This window comes from Pongo pygmaeus, chromosome 4, assembly GCF_028885625.2.
Source record: "Pongo pygmaeus isolate AG05252 chromosome 4, NHGRI_mPonPyg2-v2.0_pri, whole genome shotgun sequence".
Classification (NCBI taxonomy): Eukaryota; Metazoa; Chordata; class Mammalia; order Primates; family Hominidae; genus Pongo; species Pongo pygmaeus.
Window position 1 is genome coordinate 23,546,465 of NC_072377.2, and position 27,485 is coordinate 23,573,949.

The 27,485-nt window shown below is 33.6% G+C and overlaps 1 long non-coding RNA gene across 10 annotated transcripts in view; it reads left to right on the forward strand.

The window, feature by feature from the left end:
• Nucleotides 1-14,067, forward strand: part of LOC134739581 (uncharacterized) — a 34,851-nt gene extending 20,784 nt beyond the window's left edge. For 2 of the 10 annotated variants that reach the window (XR_010126370.1, XR_010126374.1), the window contains 3 exons: nucleotides 1,323-1,573; nucleotides 2,292-5,193; nucleotides 9,097-14,065. This is a non-coding gene — a long non-coding RNA (uncharacterized LOC134739581). Of the gene's footprint in view, nucleotides 1-1,322; nucleotides 1,574-2,291; nucleotides 5,194-9,096 lie in introns of all 10 variants that reach the window. The other 8 variants (XR_010126368.1, XR_010126375.1, XR_010126376.1 and 5 more) reach the window with 7 other exon arrangements.
• The last annotated feature ends 13,418 nt before the right edge of the window (nucleotides 14,068-27,485 follow it).

Here is a 27,485-nt window from a genome sequence, read left to right on the forward strand (position 1 = left end):
ACAAGTATCATCCCAAATCAAAAAAGTAGTTTTAATATATGCTCAAAGTCAGAAGTAATAACGGCCTCTCAATGTATAGTATTTTGATTTAATTAACAAATGTAATTACAAATAGCCACAACAAGGTCTTCAGTAGTTAAGACCTCAAAACTTTAGAAAATATTTAAAGACAATTAGATTTTAGGGACTAATACTAATACATTTCACAGAATATTCCTAAGGGAACATGAAAACTTGTTTCTAGCATTTTTTACGTGATTTCACTGCAACTGTCAGTGTTTGTGACCAAAATTAACTTTGTGACCAAAATATAAGTATATGCACACGAATACACACACACACTTATTTACATGTATATATGTATATATACACATGCATATACAAACGCATATGTATCTGTTACTATTGATAAAAGAAAAACATCAGCTGAACTAAATTTAAAGTTTAATTGAGCAATGAATGATTCGCGAATTTGGGCAGCCTTCCAAGCCCGGGTAGGCTCAGAGACTCCAGCGCAGCCATGTGGTGGAAGATTTATGGACAGAAAATCAAAGTGAGGTACAGAAACAGCTGGATGGGTTACAGCTCGGTGTTTGCCTTGTTTGAACATGGTTCGAACAGTTGGCTACATTTGCTTGGCCAAAACTCTGTGACTAGCACAAGTGTAGGCTATGGTATGTTTACACCTCCACTTGTTACAGTTCAGGATGTACAGAAAAGCCTTTAGGCCAAGCTTAAAATATGTAAGGAGACAGCTTTAGGTTAAACTTGATTTAACACTATATTTTAAATTAAGAATATTAACGCAATGAATACAGTGAATAACACTAAAATATATAATAGCTCATTACTTTTTAACTTAAATTGTTATAAAAGTAAGTCACTGTTATTTGAAAACGTGAAAAACACAATTAAAGGAAAAAAATGCATCTGTAGTCCTCACTCCCTTGAGGTCTCACAACACTAGTATCATTTGTTTATATTGCCGTCTAGCAATTTGTATATAAAATCTGGATAATATTATACTACTCATATTCTAGTATGCAGAAAGACAAAATATATTTATGTTCTATATCTAGTTTTGGTGTAACATTCTGCAGTTAATATTTTTACATGTTGTTAAATATTACTCAAAATATTTGAAGACTATATTCTATTTTATTCTATATTAGATTGAATAATAGCTCCCCCAAAATATTTATCCTTTGAGCGTGAACTTCTTTGAATAAAGAGTCTTTGCAGATGTAATTCAATTAAGTATTTCAAGATGAGATCATCATGGATTAACCGTGGATTAACCCACAATGATATGTGTCCTATAGGAAAGAAAAGAAGACAAAACAATACCCAAAGGCAGGGTCCTTGTGAGGACAGGCTGAGATTGGAGTGATGCATCTACTAGCCAAGGAACATCATGGATTGCAGCTTCTAACCAGAAGCCCAGAGAGAGACATGGGATAGGTCCTCCCTCCGAGCCTCTGGAAGAAACACACTGCCAATGCCTTGATTTTGGAATTCTGGCCCTCAGAAATGTATAGAATGAAAACCTGTGATCCAAGCTATCTGGTTTTTGGTAATGTATTACAACAACACTAAAAAACCAACACTATTATCTCCTCTTATCTGTAAGGACGATGTTCCAAGACTCCCAGTGGATGCTCGAAACCTAAAATGATACTGAGCCCTATACAGTAAAGCTCTGTTAGCAACTGACTGCATATATTATGGTGGTTCCATAAGATTATAATGGTGCTGCCCTATATAGGTGTATTTTTTTTTATATTTTATACCATATTTTTACTGTACCTTTTATATGTTTAGATATGTTTAGGTACATAAATATCATAATGTTACAATTGCCTACAGCATTTAGTACAGTAACGTGCTGTAACAGTTTGTAGCCTAGGAGCAATAGCCTGTACCATGTAACAGAGGTCGTAGCAGGCTATACCCTCTAGGTTTAAGTTCAGTCTATGATGTTCTCCACGACGACAAAGATCACCTAACAACACATTTCTCTGAAGGTATCTCCATCTTTAGATGATGAATGACTATGTATGCTATACACAAATTTCTTTTTGCTTCTTCACAGTTTTATGGATAGAAGATTTGTTCATACCATAGATATTAGCACTGTCAGTATATGATTTTTTTTCCTAATTAAGTAAAATCTAAATTTTTAACTTAGATGAAGCACTTTACAGCTTTTGTTGGACATATTTGAATTACCAACATCACTACTCTTGTGCTCTGAGATCATTATTAAGTAATATGAGTTACTTTAATACCAGCATTTGGACACCATGGCAGTCAGTCTGATCACCAAGAAGACTACTAAGTGACTAACAAGCTGGTTACATATACAGTTTGGATACACTGTGTAAAGAGATGACTCACGTCCAGGGTAAGACAAAGTGGAATGGTACAACATTTCATCAGGCTACTTGGAACGGTATGCAATTTAATACTTATTAATTTTTAAATTTTGGAAAATTTCATTTAATATTTTTAGACTGTAGTTAACCCTTGTTTGCAAACCTGCAAGTCAGTAAAGACCGCTATACACATCCTAGAGCTATACCAATATTTATTGTATCTCATCACATTTATAAGGTGCTATTTATTATCCCTATGCAAAAATCTTTATAAGCATTTTTGATTAAGCCTATATTTGAATTATCTAAACATTGAATTTTAATACGTTTAAACAATTATAGAGATTTCCAAATTTCTCCAGGCCAGGAATGGTGGCTCACGCCTGTAATCCCAGCACTTTGAGAGGCCCGAGGTGGGCAGATCGTGAGGTCAGGAGTTCAAGACCAACCTGACTAACATGGTGAAACCTCGTCTCTACTAAAAATAGAAAAATTAGCCTGGCGTGTTGGCATATGCCTGTAATCCAAGCTACTCAGGAGGCTGAGGCAGGAGAATTGCTTGAACCTGGGAGGCAGTGGAGGGGGAGGTTTCAGTGAGCCGAGATTGCACCACTGCACTCCAGCCTGGGCAACAGAGCAAGACTCTGTCTCAACAACAACAACAAAAACAAACCTGATATTCCCACTAGTAGTTAATTGTGATAGAACTTTGAAAAGGAGCAACATTATATTGTATGTTTACAATCTGTACAAACTATCAGTATGAACAATACTTTTAGTTTGTATAGATTGTAAATATAAAAGGGGTGCTTTTGGAAACAAAAAGAAGTGTTTTATAATTTAATATTCATACTTCTGTTATGATCCCGATGTTGTTTGTTGTTTCAGTTCCTAAAGCTTAGAATGTCAACTGAGAATCAGTGAAAGCTTACCCCTCAGTAGGTATTATTCCCACTAATATTTTCCTTCATTAGGGTAGAAAATCAGAAGTTGACTGCAAAAACGTATCTATCTTAGATTAATCTCATACGTATGTAGAGATAATGAAATTTAAATGTGTTTTTCATAACCTATGGGATTTCTGGGATTTCAATAGGAAAAAGATTATATAGCTAGACACAATGCAATTATATTTTCATCAAACCTATTTGGCTACTTTGCAATAATTATCAAAAATTTTTTTAAATTCAAATATTTAGTTCAAATATTAATTGGTAAGGGTAAAAAGACAATTTATGAAAAATTATTTCTAATTAAATATTATCTGTATTCTTTCATATTAGTTTTTAAAGGTAAAACAAAATAATGAGTCTAGGCAGCTAAAAGATAAAATTTGTTAATTTTATCAACTAAGAATGATAAATATGGTTGGGTTTACCCAATAGGGAATAGGGTATAAATGTTTTGTTTATTTTTTGAGTTTTTAATTCATTTTAATAACACCTAATGAATTTATATAAAACATCCAGTTTCCAAATTCTTTTAAGAGTATAATGTGTATCTGAGAATTTACTTCTTAAGGGCAAACCGGCCATTAAAGACAATTGGTAGGGTTGCAACTTCATAAGAGATTGGAATGTTATCTAAAGCAACAGAAAGCAATGCAATAACAATCTCAGAATCTTCCTTTTTCTATCACTTTTGTGAAGAAACATGAGGAAAATATATTATAGTCAATGACAAAATTAGGTCATTTGGGATGGGCTATTATTTATGAAGCCCACGTCACTGTTTTCTCAATGTTTTAAGCTGTGTCAAAAATAAGGTCAAGTTCAGTAAGCTTACTTTTATGTAAAAGAATAAAAAAAGATTGCTAGTATATTAATAGTTTCTGATACTTTTGTTTCTGTTTTTGTTTTGAGATGGGGTCTCGCTCTGTCACCCATGCCGGAGTGCAGTGGTGAGATCTTCTTGGTGCACTGCAAGCTCCACCTCCTGAGTTCAAGTGATTCTCCTGCTTCAGCCTCCTGAGTAGCTGGGACCACAGGCGCATGCCACAATGCCTGGTTAATTTATATATTTTTAGTAGAGATACGGTTTCACCATGTTGGCCAAGCTGGTCTCGAACTCGACCTCAGGTGATCCGCCCGCCTCACCCTCCCAAAGTGCTGGGATTATAGGCATGAGCCACTGTGCCCAGACAATTTGTGGTACTTTCTAAGAAATTTGATCTCAATTGAAATTTTTTTTTTAATAAAATAATAGAAAGCAGTCACTAAAAAGGAAAGTGGCATAAAAGTTTGGACATTAGTATCAAAACAGCAGGATGTGTAATTTCAGATATCTTTATGGAATGTGTTGTTTAAATTTACATTTGTTACAATAGTACAATGGGTATTAGTATTAAGCAGGGCATTTTTTAGAAAAAGATTATATAGTTTATTTGATAAATATTATACAGATTTATCACTTCTGTAGTTCAATAGTTTAAAAAAGTTTATATTTAGCTAATATGTAACTCATAGTTATCTTTTTAATAATACCTTAAATGATCTAGTTAAAAAATTGATTAGTATAGAGTGTGAATTACCTGGTCTCACAAAACAGAGAATAGATGAAGGTATTTCTGTTAATCAAATAAATAATAAACTTATAAACATGTTATATTTAAGACAAAGTTTAATTTGTAGCAGGCAACGTACATATACAATTACTAACTGCCTGCAATTATTGTGTTCTTTCTATGTGTCAGGCACTGTTCAAAGCACTGTTCCTGTGTTATATTATTTAATTCTTGTTCAAGCCCCATGAAGTTTTATTATTCTCATTTTACAAGTGAAGAACCTGATGCAATGGGAGATTTATTCATTTGTTCCAGGTAATAGAGCTGGAAAAATTTAAAGCTAAGATTTGAACCCAAGGAGTATGACTAAAGAGCTTACATCTTTATTACTACACTATACCTGTTCATACTTCTAGAGAGAATTACTCACTCAGTTAAGTGGATATTTATAAAGTATTATAAGTTAATGTGAGTATGTCGTCGGGGTAAGTAATCAGACAGTTTCTGAGGAAAGATAGAATGTACATCTACTTTTAGTAAGTTTATTCATTTACATTAAGTGATAACATGTATTTATTTAAAATTATGTATACTCATATATATACATACACACAATCATATATATATTTATAAACACACACATACACTGTTTTTCTTTCTACTGTAAAATATTAGGTCTTAATAGACCACTCATACGTTCTAGAACATCTAGAAAATCTGCATAAAAATATAAAATATCTCATTAAACTCATCAAAGAACTTCTAAGGTTGAAAGCTTCAGGGAGTAAGATTTGCAAAAGAAGAAAAATGACAGGTAAATTCAATTTCTGTTTTTGTTTTTTTTTTTTTTTGAGACGGAGTCTCACTCTGCCACCCAGGCTGGAGTGCAGTGGTGCGATCTCGGCTCACTGCAAGCTCTGCCTCACAGGTTCACGCCATTCTCCTGCTTCAGCCTCCTGAGTAGCTGGGACTACAGGTGACCGCCACCACGCCCGGATAATTTTTTGTATTTTTGGTAGAGACGGGGTTTCACTGTGTTAGCCAGGATGGTCTTGATCTCTTGACCTCGTGATCCGCCCGCCTCAGCCTCCCAAATTGCTGGGATTACAGGCATCATCAGCCACCGCGCCTGGCCAGTAAATTCAATTTCTAATTTTACCATTCTAAGAAGTTCACAGGATGAGTGGATAAGAAGTGAAACAGAGTTTCAGGAGCACATAGGTCAAGGAAACAAAAACTTGAAGTTTATAATTCACCAAGAAAAATGTGCAATTTGAAGATATACTAACTAGTCAAATTAGAAATAAACAAACTCACATAAAGAATAAAACCCAGATCCAAATTATATCAGTTGTTGATGTGATATACTTGGTCTGCTTTTAGCCTGAGTTTCTGGTTTTTGTCCTGAGGTTCCTGGCAGAATCAAGGACAAACACAAAAATTCTGTGGAGGAATACATCATCACCAGGAGCTCAATACTGCTTTATCTGTTTTTTCTTTTTTTCAAACACAATCCCACAATTTGATTAAAAATCAATAGAATCTCATCATTCACGTTGCTCCCATTTTCTCAAATGCTAGACATGTTCCATGGATCAGTGCATTTCCATCTGTTCTGAATCACAACCTAATTTCCTGTGTGCGAGTCTTAACATGTGAGTGTTTTAGTATTGTAATGCTATATTTGTCACCTCACTGACTGTCAGCAACATGGTCCTTGTTGCCATGTGGCTGGCAAGATATTCAATTTCAAATTTCCATCATGACATTTTGTTTTCTAGGATCCTTTTCTGCACCAATAGCCATAATTCAGATTTTTCCCAGAAGCAGACACTTTGACAAAAAGATTGAAGTAGTTTACTACTGCAAAGATGTTTCTAGGAGTCCCTAACAGTTGAATGGGAAGTAAGATATGTAAGGGAAAGAGGGAAAGATATGTACAAGCAACACAACGGAGAAAGTTACAACTGGAGCTTAATTCCACTAGGGAAACCTAAGAGATGGTGTGCAACTTGCTCCGCAGAGTTATTCCTCCCAAGAAGCAAGAAAGATGGGATATTTGTGCAGAAACCACCATTGCATGTGGGCCACTCTCAGAAGACTGTTAATTCCTGCATCTCTGGCCTGACTTACCTAAGGACTGAATGGGTTCCAGGCCAGTGAACGTCCTCAAGCAAGGTGGAAGTAACTGAAAGATGGGCTAGTATGCATTTAAGTATCAATGCAAGGGGGATATGGGTAGAACACTGATAGACTCTGTACCACACTCCCAAGTAGATTTAGCCAGCTACACAGTCAGTTATCTTTTTCTTTCTCTCTTTTGGGATTCTTTGGGAATACCACAACCTTAGTTTTCTTCCATGAGCCACTTTGCTAACTGATAGTATTTACTACAAATGATTGTTCCACATAGAAATTTTATCAATGGGCAAGATGTCTAAGATTTTTGGATCCTGTCATAAAGATTAGTGATAAGGCCAAAAGGCATTTATAGTTTTTTTTTTTGTGAATTGGAATAAGAATTGATCTTCATTTTCAATCCTTCATATCTAAGCTCTCTGTACTTCTTTCCTATCGTGTCTGTTTCCAAACTGGTTACTTTTCTCTTAGATTTCTCCATGTCTTCTTGTATTTTACTATAGAAACTGATTGAAGTTGCCAATGGTACTAAAATTATTTCTTCCACACTTTACCTCCAAAGTTACAAATTATTTTTATTTAAAACTTTAAAAAATTTATTAGTTGCCTGCCTTCCTATTTAAATCAGGCAAAAATACAACCAAATATTTCATTATGATATAAAATTGATTGTCTTTATTCTGTCCTCAAATATTATTCTTGTTGTCTGACATTTGTTCATAGAGCCAATTAAAAATGATTTTTTCACACCATGTCATTGTACACAAAAAAGTAAAACAGATACAACAATAATTATACACTGCAATAGTACACATTGAATACAATGAAGCTTTGGACTAAAGGAAGGAACAGGAGAAATAATAAGGCAGTTATGCGGAAAACTTCCTACAACATTTGCTGATTAATTGAATTGTAGAAAAAAGGAAAGATATTAAGAGTGACTTCTATGTTTCTCATTGGAATCTCACAAGAGGATAGTACTATAATGGGGAAGAGTAGAACAGTGAAAGTTGAAGGTGTATGATACAGTTTGAATATTTGTTTCTGCCCAAATCTCATGTATAAATTTAATCCCTAATATATGGGGTGGGGCCTGGGGGAAGTGATTGGATCATGGGGAGCAGAGTTTTAATGAATAAAGTGAGTTCTCCTGAGATCTGGTCATTTAAAAGTGTGGCACCTCCCCTGTCATTTCTCTCGCTCCCTTTCTCACCATGTGACATGCGTGCTCCCCTTTTGTCTTCTGTCATGATTATAAGCTTCCTGAAGCATCCCCAGAAGCCAAGTAGACCTTATCACCATGCTTGCTGTAGAAACGTGAGCCAATTAAAACTCTTTTCTTTATAAATTACCCAGTTTCAGATATTTCTTTACAGCAATGCAAGAACAGCTAACACAGAAAAATTGGTATTGAGGAATGGGACATTGCTATCAAGACTGAAAATGTGAAAGCACCTTTAGAGCTGGGTAATGGGCAGAGATTGGAAGGCTTTGGAGGGCTCAGTAAAAGACAGAAAGATGAAGGAAAGTTTGGAATTTCTTAAGACTGGTTAAATGGTTGTGACCAAAATGTTTAAAGTAATACAAACAGTGAAGGCCAGGCTGCTGAGGGCTCAGATAGAGGTTAAGTAACTTACTAGGAACTGGAGGATGATCACACCTTATGCTTTAGCAAAAAACTTGGCTGCGTTCTATTTATGCTCTAGGCGTCTGTGGAAGTTTCAACTAAAGAATCATGATTTGGGATATCTGGCAAAAGAAATTTCTAGGCATCAAAGAATTCAAAATCTGGCTGCTTCTAACAGCCTATACTCAGACACATGAGCAAATAAGTGACTTACAGTTGGAATTTATATTAAACAGGAAGCAGAGCATAAAAGTTTGGAAAATTTGCAGCCTGGCCATGTGGTAGAAAACAAAAGCCTAATTTCAGGTGAGGAATTCAAGCAGGCTGTGGAGCAATCACTCACCAGAGATATTTGCATAATTAAAAAAGAACCAAATGCTAATATCCAAGCTAATGCAAAAAAGACCTCAAAGGCATTTTAGAGACCTTCATGGACGTTCTTCCCATTACAGGCCTGGAAACCTAGGAGGACCGAATAATTTTGTGTGCAAGATCCAGAGCCTCATGGCCCTACACAGCCTCAGGATTCTGCTCCCCACATCCCTGCTGCTCCGGCTCCAGTCATGGCTCAACGAGGCCCAAGTACAGCACAGGCTGCCACTTCAGAGAATGCACGCCATAAGCCTTGGGGGCTTTTATGTGGTGTCAAACCTACAGGTGCACAGAGTGCAAGACTGGTGGATTCTTGGCAGCCTCCACCAATTTTGAAGGATGCATGGAAAATCCTAGATGTCTAAGCAAAAGCCTGCTGCACAGGTAAAGCCCACACTGAGAACCTCTACTAGGGCAGTGTGGAGGGAAAATGTGGTGTTGGAGGCTCTATACAGAGTCCCAACCAGGACACTTCCTAGTGGAGCTGCGGGAAGAGGGCCAACATCCTCCAGACCCAAGAATGTTAAATCTACCAGCAGCTTTCACCCTACACCTGAAAATGCCACAGTCACTCAACTCCAGCCCATGAGAGCAGTCTTGGAGGCTGCACCCTGCAAATCCTCAGAAGCAGACCTGCTCAAGGACTTGGGAGCCTACCTCTTGTACCAGTGTGCCCTGGACATGGGACATGAAGTCAAAGGAGAATATTCTGGAACTTTAGGATTTAATGACTGCCCCACTGGGATTGAAATTTGCATGAGGCCTGTAGCTCCTTTCTTTTGGTAGATTACTCCCTTTTAGGATGCCGATGTCTATCCAATACCTATATCCCCATTTTATCTTGGAAGTAAATAGCTTGTTTTATATTTTACAGGCTCATAGGAGGAAGAGACTCACCTTGCCTCAGATGAGATTTGGGACTTTGGATTTTTGAATTAACGCTGGAATAAGTTAAGACTTTAGGGGACAAATGGGAAGGCATGATTGTGTTTTGAATGTGAGAAGGACATGAAACTTTGTGGGGGCAGGAGCAGAATGATGTACTTTGGATATTTGTTCCATCAAAATCTCACATTGAAATTGGACCTGGTGGGAAGTGATTGGATCATGGAGGTGGAGTTCCCATAAATGGAGTAAGTTCTCACAAGATTTGGTCATTTAAAAGTGTATGGCACCTCCGTGCCATTAGTCTCTTGTTCCCATTCTTGCCATGTGATGTGACTGCTCCACCTTCATCTTCTGCCATCATGATAAGTTTCCTGTGGCCTCCTAAGAAGCTGAGCAGATGACAGTGCCATGCTTCCTGTAAAGCCTGCAGAACCATGAGTCTAATATATTTTCTTTATAAGTTATCCAGTCTCAGATATGTATGTATGCATTTATTTATTTTTATTTTTTTTTTCTAGACAGAGTCTCACTCTGTCACCCAGGCTGGAGCGCAGTGATGCAATCTCAGCTCTCTGCAACCTCTGCTTCCTGGATTCAAGTGATCCTCCTACCTCAGCCTCCTGAGTAGCTGGGGCTACAGGCACACAGCACTGCACCAGCTAATTTTTGTATTATTTGTAGAGGCGGGTTTTTGCCATGTTGCCAAGGTTGGTCTCAAACCTCTGAGCTCAAGTGATATCACCACCTTGGCCTCCCAAAATGCTGGGATTATAGATGTTAGCCACCATCCTAAGTCCAGTATTTCTTTACAGCAATGCAAGAACATTTTAACACAGTACAAAAAATTTAGAGATCTTTCTGGGTGCTAAATTTTGGCTTCTAAGTGAATACTTCACATAGGCAGACAGTAAAGTTTATAGCCCAAGAGAGAAAAGTCAAGAGTAACATACATTTGTGAGATGTGATCTACAGAGATATCTTTAAAGCTATTCACGTTTATGTTACTTTGTAGAATGAAAGTATAGATGATGAAGGATAGTTAAAACCAAGCCCAACAAACAGTCCTTCAATATAAGTTTTACCTGGTAAGGAAAAAATAGACTTTACCACTATGCAACATATCCAAGTAACAAAATTACACTTGTACACCTTAAATTTATAGAGATAAAAAAAAAAAGACCAGAGTGATAATATTCATTGACATAGAATAAAAATATGGTGTGACAAAATATTTTGTTTTGTTTTCTCAGAGTGACTGTACTAAAATGTACAAAGAAGAAAAAAATGCCATTTGTATACAGAAGAGTGACATTTTCTATTAAATGTAAAATTTTAAAGTTTGTCATAATACTCCTTAAGTAAAAGTATTAACCCTCTAAAAGACTGATTGCTGTCCATTCTTCTTTGTACCTTCATATGCTAATTTCATCATTCATTTCTCAGTAATGTTCTATTCAAAGAAGAATAGATAGTAATCAAACAACAGTTTTCATTAAAATAAATTTTATAAAGGCAAATATATGCAATTGTTTTCCAATGTAATAGGAAAACTATTATTCAATTTTTAGATTGCAATATAGTGTAAAATTTTCAAACAGTTGAAAATTGTACTTAATTTGTAAGTACTCAGAAACTGCAATGTGTTAGATAAGTGTCAATATCATATATGTTTGTAATATATTGATAGAATTAAATTTTATTACAGTTTATACAATATGAAATAAAATAAATATGTGTATACATGTATATGTGTATCCATGTTTACACAGTATGAAATACTATAATAAAATAAATATGTGTATACACATGCAAACGCTAGCAGACTGTCTTCACATGGGCTTTCTGGCCACAATCCAAACATTTAGACAAAAATATGCTGTTTCTTTGTTCACTGACTTTCCTGTCTTTTCCTGTTGCTGATGATCTGCATTTTCTACTTTCCTATTCCCTTCAGGATCTATCTAATGTATGAATAGGGATAGTGGTGGTAAATCAAACCAATTATTCTCTGTTAATTCATTAGCCAGATAATGTGTTACCTCTCCAAGGGAATGTAATGCCTAACTCTCTGTATACATCCCCTATAAAGTGTCTACAGGGAAAAACACTAATGGTGGGAATTTTAAAAGATTCAACTAGGAGTTAATTTATTCAAAGGGGATTTTCTTAGAATCCCTCAAATCACATTAATAGAGTAGCTGCCTGCCCTAATTATGCATAAATCAATGCCACATTCTAGAAGTTACTCAAGGAATGGGCACATATTTAGTATGTTGACTTCTAAAAAGGGCAGCAAACAAAACACTTTTTGTCATTATTAGTGATGATGTTTATTATCACCAAAGTTTTAATAAAACTGGATTTAAATTTAATTGTTATAGAAGATTTGTAAATATAATCTCTTTTTATAGTCATGCATAATGATCTATGCATAATGTTTTATGTGGCAAATATGAAATGTAAAATAAAATCATCCCTAATTGATTTCTGATAAATATGTAATCTATTACCAACCTCAGGCTCATAAGACTTGTCTGTAGTAATTACTACTTGTGAAGAATGAATGAACACAAGGAGGATGATTAAATTAATATTCTTACTTTACTGTATGTATTGTCTAATTTCAGAGTTTCTTCCAATATCAAAACTTCAATAATCATCTATCTCTATGCAAATTATCTTTCATCTGAGCTTGGGGCATTTTTTTAAAAATTGTGACTGGGCAATCTGTTAATACTGCTAATAAGAAATTTATACACAATATGGATACAACTTATAACATTATGTTCATTAACTAAAAAAAGTCTTTTTCTCTTTTGATTTGTTCATCTTAAAGTTTATTACTGCATTAATTGTTTATGTCCTATATGCAACCAGTTCATAAATCAGTTTGGCATTATGGTTTCAGTACATATCATCAATTTTTCCTCTCTGTCCCATTCCAATCACCATTATGCTGTGTATTTGTTGGGTTATGTTCCCTGCTAGTGTGACTTCTCAATCATAGCCACCCTCCAGACTATACATTGTGACAAAGTTAAATATGAGTTCTTAAATCAATACTTCTCAAATCTAAAAATAGAAGTATATATGGAAGTCTTGATTAAAGGTAAATGTAATAGTTCAGTACTATGAGGAAACTAGAGTGTTTTCTATAAACGGTGTTGAGACAATTGCAAATCCATGTGGAAAAATATATATATCTTGGCCACTACTTCACACTATGTACAAAAAAGAAATTCTAGATTTGCAGATCTAGATGTAAAAAGGAAACAATAATTAAATAGCGAAATAGAATATTTTTGTGATATAAGCAAAGTGTTCTTAAACTGAAAACAGAAGTGCTAATTTTAAGAGCAAAATAATTTATAAATTAGACTGAATTAAGGCTAAACTCTTATTTATCAAAAGACATACTAAAAGGTAAAAGGCAAGGAACATCATAAGAGATGACTACACAATACTTAACTACAACCATGTATATCCAGAATATATAAACAATTTCAACAGATGAATGGAAAAGAAGACAGAAAATCAAATATGGATATGGACAAAAGTCAAAAGAATTAATGGAGTTATAAGGAGAAGGCAAATTCAAAACACAATGATATACTACTACATACTCATCATAATGGTAAAAATGAAAAAGAAAGAAAATGCTAACTTTGGTGAGGATGTAGAATTCTCACGGTGGTGATAACATATATTGATGTAATTACATTGGGAAGCTCTTTGGTTTTATCTACCAAAACAGGATATATGAATCAGAAATTCTGCACCAAAGTATATATCCAACAGAAAAACATAAGTTTACCATAGGACATATACTAGAATCTTCACAGCAGTATTATTCATAGTAGCTAAAAAATGGCAAAATGCCCAAATGCTTAACAGTAAAATAGACATATATATTTTTCACAATGGAATACTATATGATAATCAAAATAAATAATTTATTACTGCATGTACAATATGTATAAATATCCATATATCAAATTAACCACAGTAAACTAGACACAAAAGAGAAAATTAGCATGATTTCATCTATGTAAAAAATAAAATCTATAATACATACAATGAAATATTATTCAGCCACAAAAGCAAATAAATTTTTGATACACACTACAGCATGAAAAACGTTGAAAGCATCATGCAAAGTGAAATAATCCAGACACCAAAAAATAAATACTGTACAAGTCCAACTATATGCAATATCTATAATATGCAAATTTGTAGAGTCTGACAGTAGATTAAAGGTTATCACAATTTAGGAGAAGACAGAGTTATAGCTTAATAGATACAGAGTTTCTATTTGGGATAATGAAATTTTGAAAGTAGATATGCACAACACTATGAATGTAATTAATGCTGTTAAATTATACACTTAAAATAATTAAAATGGAAAATGTCGTGTTATATGTATTTTACCATAATAAAAATTTTTAAAAAATCAAGCAAGTGTACCAAGATTTAACTATCAAAATGTTCATAACAAATAGCAGAGAAAAAAATTATAACAGTCTAAACTGTCAGCAATTGGAGGTAGGTTAAATACATTTTAGCACAAACACTCAATGAAAGATTATGAGACCATTCAGAGTCATATAGGAAAGAATATTTAATGGCAAGAAATATATTCACATATACTATAAAACTAAATATGTTATGCAATCACTGTTTTGTTTTAAAAATTATATGTGTATGATTAGAAAAGAAGGATCTATACCAAAATTTGTCTCTGGGCAGTGACATTTTTTCTTCTTTTTTAACCTTTATTCTTTCAATTTTTGATGTCACAAATATGTATTACAAATGGACAAATAACACAAGTTTTAGTTTCATATGAGCAAAGAAACAAAACATATTCTTAGAAATTCAGAACTTGGTAGTGATTGGATGACAGCATGAGAAGTCTTCCGGAATATCACAGAAGTACTCCGTGGTGTTTCATTTCTTTATGTGGGTACGGGTCACAAAGGAATGTTTAGATTTTGAATCATACCCTTCATGATATTTATACTGTCCAATATGCATATGAGGCTTTAAGAATTTTTAAATATATTTTGAGAGCACTCTTTGCTAATTTAATTGGGGATAATCATATACCTTATACGGTTTCAATTGCATTTTAGGTTTATTCATTAGATATTTTATAGTCAGTCTCATCATTTTTCAAATGCAATGTTCTCTTAAGAAAGCTTTGTTCAACTTCCAAATGGAAAGTTCTCTATAATACTGTGGGGAACTCATTCTGCTTCATTTTCCTAATTTACATATTTAATGTAAATAGGGTTGACATATAATGGACAGCAACTATATCAAGCATGGGATGCAAAAGTTGAACAATTTGCTTCAACATAGTCTTTAATGGACCCTCTCAGAAGAAAAAAAAAGTGGAGCTTATAGTTCAAAAGCCAAAATAGATGAAAATTCAGATTAGTGTAAAGAAAGCAAATCCTGGTATGTTGATAGAGACTACTGAAGTTAAGGGTGTTGGTGCATTAGCAAGAAAGATTCTTTTTTTAAACCACTTCAGCTATGTTTTGAAGATTCATAATTTTTTGGCATGAAAAGAATGTCATGAGAGTGGGGACATGAAGGTAAAGATATTTCATATGGTCAAGCGTGACAAAAATGGAAATGAACTGGAAGTGGTTATGACTGGCGGTTCAAGGCAGAGGCAGAAAAACATTTGTAGATCTCATTAAGGAGTTTAAATTGTATGGGAAGACCTGTGAAGTTTTTAAAAAACTAATTATATATGTGGTAAAATACTTAAAATATGTCTCAGAATGCTGCACGGAGAATAGATTTAATTGCAGAATCATAGAGAATAATTCAGAAAACATGACAGTTGTGTAGCCAACAGCAATTGCTGTTATTGACTTTGGCAGTCTGGGTTGAGAGGAATATTTATGTTCTCAATGTGTTCTCGAATATATGTTTATTGAGATATGTTTAAGGGGACAGAATGAATGGAAATCAATGACAAAATCATGGTTGAATGAATTCATGTCCTGAAAAAATATGGCTGATAAGGGGAGACTAAGAAAGGAACGAGTGTGGCAATCAACAATTTAATTACCAAACAGTTATAGTCATACCCATTATAGGCCTACCTCAAAGATTTCAGACTTTTTGTCAGACATCTAACAGGAGATTTTAAATATAAAGTTAAATATATACATAGGGTATAAAGAAAAAAAATGATCGGGGTTAGAGATGCATGTTTGAACTTATACACAATATTAAAGATATTATACAAAAATATACCAAAAGATATTGGAGATAATATCTAGATGAGATAATATACAAAAAGATATTGGAGAAGGATAAGCAAAGAGTTTAGAATTGGAGCCAAAAGCCAACAACTTAAAACTCAAAACAAAAATTAAAAACAAAACAAGTAGACAAAAAAAAATTCAGGGGTCAAGTAGAGATAGAAGAACAAGAAAGAAGATAAGTGGCTAGAGAGGTAAGAAGCAGTGAAGAGGATGAAACTGAAAAAACATGGTGGCCTGAGAAAAAGCTAAAGGTCTTCTACTCTGAATTATTTTGAGAGAAGATTAAGTCAAAGAAGGACTAAGTAGAAGTAAAACAGGAAACTTCCTCTGCTGCCTTTATGGATGATAAGAGTACACATAGGATCCCAGAGTCAGGAAACCCAAATTTGCCTTCTAAAGCAAACAAAATACATGGCCACACTGTTTACTTATAGTTTCTTAATCAATGCAACTTGGAGACTTCTATCTTTCTTAGATTTCACAAACCAATTGTACTCTGACTTGCAATGTTGATGTCTAAAGGTCTATAACCACCAGGAGATGTGAAAATCATGTAAATTTTTTTTTCATCATAATCAGCTTCCTTGTAAACCTGGTTAATTCTGGCAATCTTGTGATTATCATTTTAAATAAAAGTTTTTTGTTTTTTTTTTTTTAATTTGGTTGGGACCATCTTGTTCCCTTTTCAACCTTTCTTTGCAAGTAAATCTTTCTCCAAAGCTATCTCAACAATAATTTTTCCTCTTAGCCAATTCTGCAGATTCTTCCAAAATGCATCAGAGCTGATTAAACTCTGTTTTTAAACGTGGCCCCTCAAAGGTTGATTGCCCCAAGGCTATGTTCTTCAGATAAGGAAATGAACCTTGTATAATAATGAAACTTTTACACTCATGGACTGGATTGTGCACTATTCCAGTGTGACCCCTGAAACTAACCACTCCATTCTAATGTTAATATTTATACTCAAGAGGCATCGAGCTAGTATATGCACTGATTGCAGAATTATTTCTTAGTGAATTAAATTACACAGTACAATTTTGCAGAAATTCCTTTGGCTGACTTTAAGATATTTCAAAATGTAATTATTTGCGAAATTGAAAGATTTCATATTTATTGATATAAACTCTTTTATTTGTATTAAATAAACACTTCATTAAATGTGCTGACAAATACATATAAGGGCAATCTGCTTTATATGTTTTTATTTATTTTAGTGATGATGCTTTGTTCTGTTTACTTAAGAATATTACAGTATTTTCTTTTATAAAATTACTACTTGTACTATTTCTTATTTATTTAAAAGATTGAGATTTAATATTAATATTCAAAGACATATAGAATACTGTGAGGCAATATTTTTCATTCTGCCTTACAAAAATATTTTTTTTTGTTTTAAAAGTGTCAATAATAAAAAATAGTCTGAAATCTCTATGGAAAGAAATGAATATATTGAAAATAATAGTCTTAAAATTAACTACATATTTTCTCACTACCTTGAACACATTGTGAGATTGGAAGTCTTTTATTCACTTCCAATCATAGAAACATTATGCTTTCTGTTTTCATTTACTGCCATTTCCTTTCACTTTTCAAAGCATTTTCTGAAAGTAGCCTTTTTCCATCTCTCTTTTTTTCTAAATAGCAGATTAAGTCGCCCTAAATAGAAAGAGTGCCAATTACCCACCATTATCAGTACTCTAAAACCTTAGGCCTCTTAAATAAAATATATTTGGCTATGATTGTGCTGATCATAGTGATTAAATATGGGCTCTTTAGAAATGAGTAAATAAATAAAACTTAATCTTTAATCATCAAAGTCTTATAGGGGAAAAAAAAGCAATAGAATGGAGTGAAAACTCTTAAAAACAGTTTGAAAAGAATATAGTGTATGATATGAACTGAAAAATGTCCTTAATTTTCAGGTATGATTTACATAGGAATCTAATCTTGCTTACTGAAATTTGATAATATTAGATTATGAGATATAGTAGGTAATTTTCCTCTTTGTAATTAACATAAGATGAAATGACATAATTTCTATCATTAAAACATCTCGGTTTCACTGGTAATAAAGCTTTAATTGTATAATAATAATATTGTTAATGTTAAAGTATTCAAATGGAGGAAGGTCTCTGTGGGAGAGAAAGCATAGAACATTATTTTCTTTTTTAAAATGACCTCTCAATGTAGAAAATTTATTTTCTCATTTATTTATAGATCTGTGCACCTATTTTCAGAAAGTGCAGTTTGTTTCTGTGTGAATGTTAGCACAGACAATGCCAAGTTTATATTAAGTCCTCCAAAAGGGTAGAAACACAAATATGAAGTATAATTTTTTATCTAAGATCACCTGTATTACAAATTTAATTTGGCTTCCAGTTAATTAATTTCTCAAATCTCTCCCTACATGCAGTTAGCACTTTATGGCTACATATATTTCTACATACAAGTGCAAAATGATGAAAAACATTGAGACCAGGAAAATACAAGAAGAAGCCACAAAAGCCTCAGCTCCTTCTACTTTCAGGTAGATGGATTATGAGCTATAATATGTCATTTGAAATATCCTCTGGTGATTTGTTAGGACCATCATGACTGGTAACTATCAGGAAGTTTAATGTTTCAATTTCCTGTGATTTAACACCACCTTAAAGTTGTCAGATATCAAATGGTTCACCTGATGCAATGAGTTACTGGTATATAGAACCTACATTGCGAGTTCAACTGCCAGTCTTTTACTTAAAGCTGGTGCCTTCTTTTTCATTTTGAGCCTTGAACACCATAGATGCAATTAGTCTGAATATTTAATAGTTAATTTATTTCTACCTGTTTTACCAGAAATATGTGTCTAACTGTTGCAGTATAGCTATGCATCTATTAAAAATCCCACAAATTGTAAATAGCTATCAGTGGTTGATGGTGACAAGCATATGATAGTATTGTCCAACTGAAAAAATTAGGAAAACAAGAATTCATATGTGAACTCTGTGTATATTTATTAGAGAATCAAATTTCACTGCCTGATTGGTCTGGCTACAGAATCCTGTTTCTGTCCAAAACTATATTGTGTTAATGTGTGGGAGATGAAATAAGTGATGGATGTGAAGGTGCATCTGTTAGATTCTAGCTCCCATTTAAAAATTGTTGAAAAACTTCATTTACTGATTAGAGCAACTCATAGTACTAGTGAGTTAACCAATATGAGGGATAAATATTAATTTAAATATATTTAAATGTGATTTAATTAACAATTATAAATTAAATATTCAAATAAATAACTAACTTAACCATAATAATTATTATGCCTTTCCTATACACCAGGCATTAAGAATTATCTCATTTAATTCTTTCTGTAATTCTACAGTATAATTTTATTATTGTTACCCTTTATAGATGAGGAAAATGAGCCTTGAAGAAATTATGTAGTATACTGTTGGTTTCATATATAGCAAATTTCAATTTCAGAATTCTGGTTACACTATATTACCTCTAGAACAGATAGACTCTACTGTCAATGTTTCTAAGAATACTAAAGACAGAAGGATATTCATCTATTTATTAATTACAAGACAAATTTCTATGTGACATATATTTTAAAAAAACTTCATGTGATGTAATTGTAAATAGCTTATATTTAAATATTAAATAATTAGTTTAAATTATAAAAATAATCGAATTAAATCTTAAATTAAATATTTAATTTGCTATAGAAATTTTACATGCCTTTAATATCCACCAGGCAGTACATAGCTTAAAAACATTTATCTCATTTACATATATTATTACATTTGAATAAAACTTAGTAATAGGTTATCACATAAAAAAATTTTGTTTTAAAAAGAATGAAGTTGTAAAGTACATTTTTCCATTTTCTTCTGCTAAAACAGAATATCACAGGCTGGGTAATTTATAAACAGCAAAAGTTTATGTGACTTGCGGCTCTAGAGGCTAGGAAGCAAAATATCAAGGTGCCAGCATCCGGTGAAGACATTTGTGTTGCATTATTTCATAGTGGAAGGCAGCAGGTCAAGGAAGGGCAAGCAACTGAGAGAGAAATTTAGCCAAACTCTTTTTCTTTTTAAATCAAGAGCACACCCTCACAATAATTAGCCTGCTCCTGTAATAACTTCATTAATCTATTTATGTATAAGTCCTCTGCCATCATAATCTATTAAAGGTACCACATCCCAATAGCATCAAAATGTCAATTAAATTTAATTATAAGGGTACAATGAAACCCTGGCATACAGACTGTATACCTGAATATGTATAGAAGAACATAAAATAAGGGCCGTAAAGAAATACATCAAATCCAGCCTGGTTTTGAAGGATGAAAGTACTTTCATGGCTATTTATAGTTTCCCCCATAATGATCAGACCTCTAACTTATTACATGTATTATTTTGTGAAGGTATTTGATACTCTGTATTCATAAATATTGTAGAATAATAAAATGTTATATCACTTAAGAAATGTTGGAATCTATACTAAGAATTTTGGATGTATTATCTTGTTTAGTTTATTCATAAACCTCTTCAAAAAAAGTAAATATTAGTTTCAGTTACTAATACAATTTTTTATCTCAGATGGTTTGTCACCTGGCCAATATTCCACAGCAATTAAGTGGAAAACACATGATTGTAACCAAATCCGATTACAGAGCCAACATTTTAAATTGCTAGGTATTCCAGGATGTTACTTGAAGGCATAATAACTTTAACTCATATTATGGAAAAGAAAAGCAGAAAAATGCCTGCAAACTCAGAGAACTAATCAACCATATGGAATATAAACAATTATAATTATTTGAGTCGTTATGTGCCAAACACTCTTCTAAACAATTTTGTGTCTGTAGATTCATTAAATTTACCCAGCACTCTTATAAAACAGATATTGTTGTTATTATTATTATTATTGACATTTTAATGATCATGAGAAAGAAGCATGGGGTAGTTTAAACCTTGACAGAGATCACGAACCTAGCACTTGCTTAAGTCTGAATTTGTGATTTGTAAAGGTAGCACCAGTGCTTGTGCCTTGGACACTATACCTTATTGCAATACCTTATTGCATTTCTCTGCTTGCCAATCAAACAACTATTTCTTCATCTTTTGGTAATAGTCCCTACAGGTCTTCAGACAGATTTGTCTTATGCCATTCAACTTTATCCTGATTGACTATGCCATTCAACTTTATCCTGATTGACTATCTTAAAACAGCTCTCTGCCTCAATAAAGAGTTGGGTACATAGTTTTGTATATTCAGATATAATATCTCCAAAATAATCTATTGCTAAGTTTTATTACTATACATATATATAACAGCCATACATTATTTACAATTAAATCACACCACTCAACTTGATTCAACCTGTGTCTCTGTCTATCCTAGAAATCCTGAGTTGAACTGAATATATGCGGGAGACAGTTGAAGATGAGTCACTCTGACCTCTGCACCTAAAAATGTGACATTAAGTCCTTACCCATGCAGAATGTCCTTCCTGAAATCTGATATAATAAAATTTATCTTTATTTTCTACTCTATGGCATTCCAATATTTTATTTTCTTCTCAGGAAAGTACATTTTCTGTTACTTGATTTCAAATCATTCCAACCGATATAACATACCATAGGCACAATCTTATTATTTTCACTTAAATTTTCCTCAAATTCCTTTAATTGGTACTTATCAAGAACTTATTACAGGCAAAGCTATGAAATGGGAACTAAATTAAAATTAACAAATTGAGAGTAAGACATGAGATTAATGCGAGAGTAGCTTCTAATGGAAGAGCCTGCGTTTAGCTAACAACCACAAATTAATTACGTCAAACAATTACTAAGCCCTTATTTTGTGCCAGTTCCATATTAGCATATACTTTTGTGATGAAGCAATTTATTCTAGAACAGATGTTTTGTGTTAAGGGATAATCTGGAAATAAATGACTGTAAATTTAACTTGTTCAAATATGGATCTAACATGCTTTCAGTTCAAAGTTACATTATTTCAAGAGGTATTCTTTGTGTATCTATTGCATATTCCATAATTTTAAATGTAGTTTAGACTAAAATCACAGAAGTCCATGCAGTGTATTATGAGCTTAATTCACACTGGAAAAAACGTATCTCTTCTATAGTACTATACAATGCACACCTCGCCAAAATGTAGAAATCACTTGTCTGTTAATATCTTTATGCTATAATTTTATACATTTTAAATTTGTTACTTAACAAGGTAAAGCTAAAGGGAAGTGAGTTCGACTTGTAGCAATGGGACAGAACTTGATTGGTAAAAACTAAAAATAGGATCCAATTTTATAGTTTGGTTTTATTTTATGTATTTATGTATTTATAGTTCAATTGATTTTGGGGGAACAGGAAGGTGTTTGGTTACATGAATAAGTTCTTTAGTGGTGATTTCTAAGGTTTTGGTGCACCCATCACCTTGTACCCAATGTGTAATCTTTTATTCCTCGCCACCCACCACCCTTTCCTTCAAATCCCTCATGTTCAATCTATCATTCTTATGCCTTTGCTTCTTCATAGTTTAGCCCCCACATATGAGTGAGGACATAAGAAGTTTGGTTTCCCATTCCTGCATTACCTTGCTTAGAATAACCGTCCCCAATTCCATCCAGGTTGCTGGGAATGCCATTATCTTGTTCGTTTTTTTTATGGATGAGTAGTATTCCATGGTATATATATACCACATTTTCTTTATTCATCCATTGATTGATGGGAATTTGGGCTGGTTCCATATTTTTGCAGTTGCAAATTGTGCTGCTATAAACATGCAAATGCAAGTATCTTCTTTGTATAATGGCTCCTTTACCTCTGGATAGATACCTGGTAGTGGGATTGCTGGATCAAATGGTAGATCTATTTTTAGTACTTTAGGGAATCTCCACACTGTTTTCCATAGTGGTTTTACTAGTTTACATTTCCACCAACAGTTTAAAAGTGTTCCCATTTGACTGCATCCACACCAACGTTTATTATTTTCTCGATTTTTTTATTATGGCCATTCTTACAGGAGTGGGGTAATAGAGCATTGTGGTTTTGATTTGCATATCCCTGACAACTAGTGATGTTGAGCATTTTTCCATATGTTTATTGGCAATTTATATATCTTCTTTTGAGAATTGTCTATTCATGTCCTTAGCCTACTTTTTGATGGAATTGTTTATTTTTTTCTTGCTGATTTATTTGACTTCTTTGTAGATTCTAGATATTAGTCCTTTGTTGGATGTATAGGTTGTAAATATTTTTCTCCCACTCTATGGGTTGTCTGTTAACTCTGCTGATTATTTTTATTTGCTGTGCAGAAGTTTTTTAGTTTAATTAAGTTCCATCTTTATCTTTGCTTTTATTGCATTTGCTTTAGGGTTCTTGGTCATGAAGTCTACCTATGCCAATTTCTAGAAGGGTTTTTTTTTTTTTTTTCCCAATGTTAGCTTCTAGAATCTTTATGGTTTCAGATCTTAGATTTAAGTCTTTGATTCATCTTGGGTTGACTTTTGTATAAGGTGAGAAATGAGGATCCAGTTTCATTCTTCTACATGTGGCTTGCCAATTATCCAAGCACCATTCGTTGAATAGGGTGTCCTTTCCCCACTTTATGTTTTTGTTTGTTTTGTTGAAGATCAGTTGGCTTTAAGTGATTGGCTTTGTTTTTGCATTCTCTATTCCATTCCATTGGTCTATGTGCCTATTTTTATACCAGTATCATGCTGTTTTGGTGACTATGGCCTTATAATACAGTTTGAAGTCAGGTAATGTGATGCCACCAGATTTGCTCTTTTTCTTAGTCTTATTTTGGCTATGTGGGCCCTTTTTTGGTTCCTTATAAATTTTAAGATTTTCTTTTCTAGTTTTATGAAGAATGATGATGGTATTTTGATGGGAATTGAATTGAATTTGTAGATAGCTTTTGGCAGTATGGTCATTTTTACGATATTGATTCGACTCATCCATGAACATGGCAAGTGTTTCTATATGTTTGTGTCATCTATGATTTCTTTGAGCAGTGTTTTGTAGTTTTCCTTGTAGAGGTCTTTTACCTCCTTGGTTAGGTATATTTGTCTTTTATTTTTGAGAAGAGGTTTTGCTCTTGTTGCCCAGGCTGGAATGCAATGGTGCTATCTCGGCTCACTGCAACCTCCATCTCCTGGGTTCAAGTGATTCTCCTGGCTCAGCCTCATGAGTAGCTGGGATTACAGGCATGCACCACTATGCCCAGCTAATTTTGTATTTTTGGTAGAGACGGGGTTTCTCCATGTTGGTCAGGCTGGTCTCAAACTCCCAACCTTAGGTGATCTGCCCACCTCAGCCTCCCAAAGTGCTGGGATTACAGATGAGAGCCACCGCACCTGGCCTGGTTAAGTATATTTCTGTGTTTTTTTTTTTTTTTTTTTTTTTTTTGCAGCTATTGTGAAAGGGGTTGAGTTTTTCATTTCTTTCTCGGCTAGGTCATTGTTGGTATATAGCAGAGCTACAGATTACAGATTTGTGTACATTAATTTCATATCTGAAACTTTGCTGAATTCATTTGCCAGTTCTAGGAACTTTTTGAATGAGTCTTTAGGGTTTCCTATGTATACAAACATCATCAGCAAACAGCAACAATTTGATCAGTTTGATTTCCTTGTTACTGATTTGGATGCCCTTTATTTCTTTCTCTTATTTGATCGTCCAGTACTATGTTGAATAGAAGTGGTAAACGTAGGCATCCCTGTCTTGTTCCAGTTCTCAGAGGGAATGCTTTCAACTTTTCCCCATTCAGTATTATGTTGGCTGTGAGTTTGTCATAGACGGCTTTTATTACATTGAGATACATCACTCGTATGCCGATTTTGCTGAGGGTTTTAATCATGAAGGGATGCTGTACTTTGTCAATCGCTTTTTCTGAGTCCATTGAGATGATCATGTGATTTTTGTTTTTAATTCTGTTTATGTGATGTATCACATTTATTGACTTACATAGGTAAAACCATCCACGCATCTCTGGTATGAAACCCACTTGATCATGGTGGATTATCTTTTTGATGTGCTATTGGATTCAGTTCAGTAGTATTTTGTTGAGGATTTTTATATTTATGTTCATTAGGAATATTGGTCTGTAGTTGTCTTTTTTTGTTATGTCCTTCCCTGGTTTTGGTATTACGGTTGTACTGACTTCACAGAATGATTTAGGGAGGATTACCTTTCTCTCTATCTTTTGGAATAGTGTCAATAGAATTGGTACCAGTTCTTCTTTGAATGTCCAATAAAACCTAGGTGTAAATCCATCCTGTCCTGGACTCTTTTTGTTGTCATTTTTAAAAATTACTATTTCAATCTCGCTGCTTGTTTTTGTTCGGTTCAGAGATTCTGTATCTTCCTGGTTTAATCTAAGAGGGTTGCATATTTCCAGGAATTTATCCAACTCCTCTAGGTTTTCTGGTTTACGTGTGTGAAGATGTTCATAGCAGCCTTGAATAATTTTTTAAATTTCTGTGGTATTGGTTGTAATATCCCATTTCATTTTTAATTGATCTTATTTGAATAATCTCTCTACTTTTCTTGGTTAATCTCACTAATGGTCTATCAATTTTATATATCTTTTCAAAAAATCAGCTGTTTGTTTCATTTATCTTTTGAATTTTTGGCCTGTTTGTTTCAATTTCATTTAGTCTGCTCTGATCTTTGTTATTTCTTTTCTTCTGCTGGGTTTGGGTTTCAATTGTTCTATTTTACTCCAGTTCCGTGAGGTGTAACCTTAGATTGTCTATTTGTGCTCTTTCAGACTTTTTGATGTAGGCATTTAACGTAATGAACTTTCCTCTTGCACCACTTTTTCTGTATCACAGAGGTTTTGATAGGTGGTGTCACTACTATCATTCAGTTCAAAGAATTTTTTAATTTCCATCTTGATTGCACTGTTGACCCAACAATCCTTCAGTTCCAGGGTATTTTATTTCCATGTATTTGCATGGTTTTGAGGGTTCTTTTTAGAGTTGATTTCCAGTTTTATTCCACTGTGGTCTGAGAGAATACTTGATATCACTTCAATTTCTTAAATTTACTGAGACTTGTTTTGTGGCCTATCATATGGTCTATCATGGAGAATGTTCCATGTACTGATGAATAGAGTGTATATTCTGCAGTTGTTATGCAGAATGTTTTGTGAATATCTGTTAAGTCAATTTATTTTAAGGTATAGTTTAAGTCCATGGTTTCTTTGTTAACTTTCTGTCTTGATGATCTGTCTAGTGCTGTCAGTGGAGGATTAAAATCCCCCACTATTACTGTGCTGCCACCTATCTCATTTCTTAGGTCCAATAGTAATTATTTTATAAATTTGAGAGCTCTTGTGTTAGGTGCATAAATATTTTGAATTCTGATATTTTCCTGTTGGACAAGTCCTAGTCCTTTTATCATTATATAATGTCCATATTTGTCTTTTGTAATTACTGTTGCTTTAAAGTTTGTTTTGTCTGATATAAGAGTAGCTACTTCTGCTTGTTTTTGGTGTGCATTTGCATGGTATATCTTTTTCCACTCCTTTACCTTAACTTTAGGTAAGTCCTTATGTGTTAGGTGAGTCTCCTGAGAATAGCACATAATTTGGTTGGTGAATTCTTCTCTGTCTTGACATTCTGTATCTTTTAAGTTGAGCGTTTAGCCTATTTACATTCAATGTTAGTATTGAGATGTGAGGTGCCATTCTATTCATTGTGCTCTTCATTGCTTGAATACTCTCAGCAGCATTTGTTTTCTGGAAAAGACTGTATCTTTCCTTCATTTATGAGCCTTACTTTCACTGGATACAAAATTCTTGACTGATAATTGTTTTGTTGAGAAGGTTAAAAATAGGACCCCAATCCCTTCTACCTTATAGGGTTTCTGCTGAAAAATCTGCTGTTAATCTGACAGGTTATCCTTTATAGGTTACCTAACGCTTTTATCTCACAGCTCTTAAGAGTCTTTGTCTTGGCTTTAGATAACATGAGGAGTACGTGCCTAAGCGATGATCTTTTTGCTATGAATTTTCCAGGTGTTCTTTGAGCTTTTCGTATTTGCATGTCTAGATCGCAAGCAAAGCTGGGGAAGTTTTTCTTGATTATTCCCTCAAATATGTTTTCCAAACTTTTAGATTTCTCTTCTTCCTCAGGAACACAGTTATTCTTACTTTTGGACATTAACATAGTCCCAAACTTCTTGGAGACATCTTTTATTTTTAAAAATTCTTTTTTACTTATCTTGGATGGATTGGGTTAATTCGAAAGCCTTGTCTGTAAGCTCTGAAGTTCTATCTTC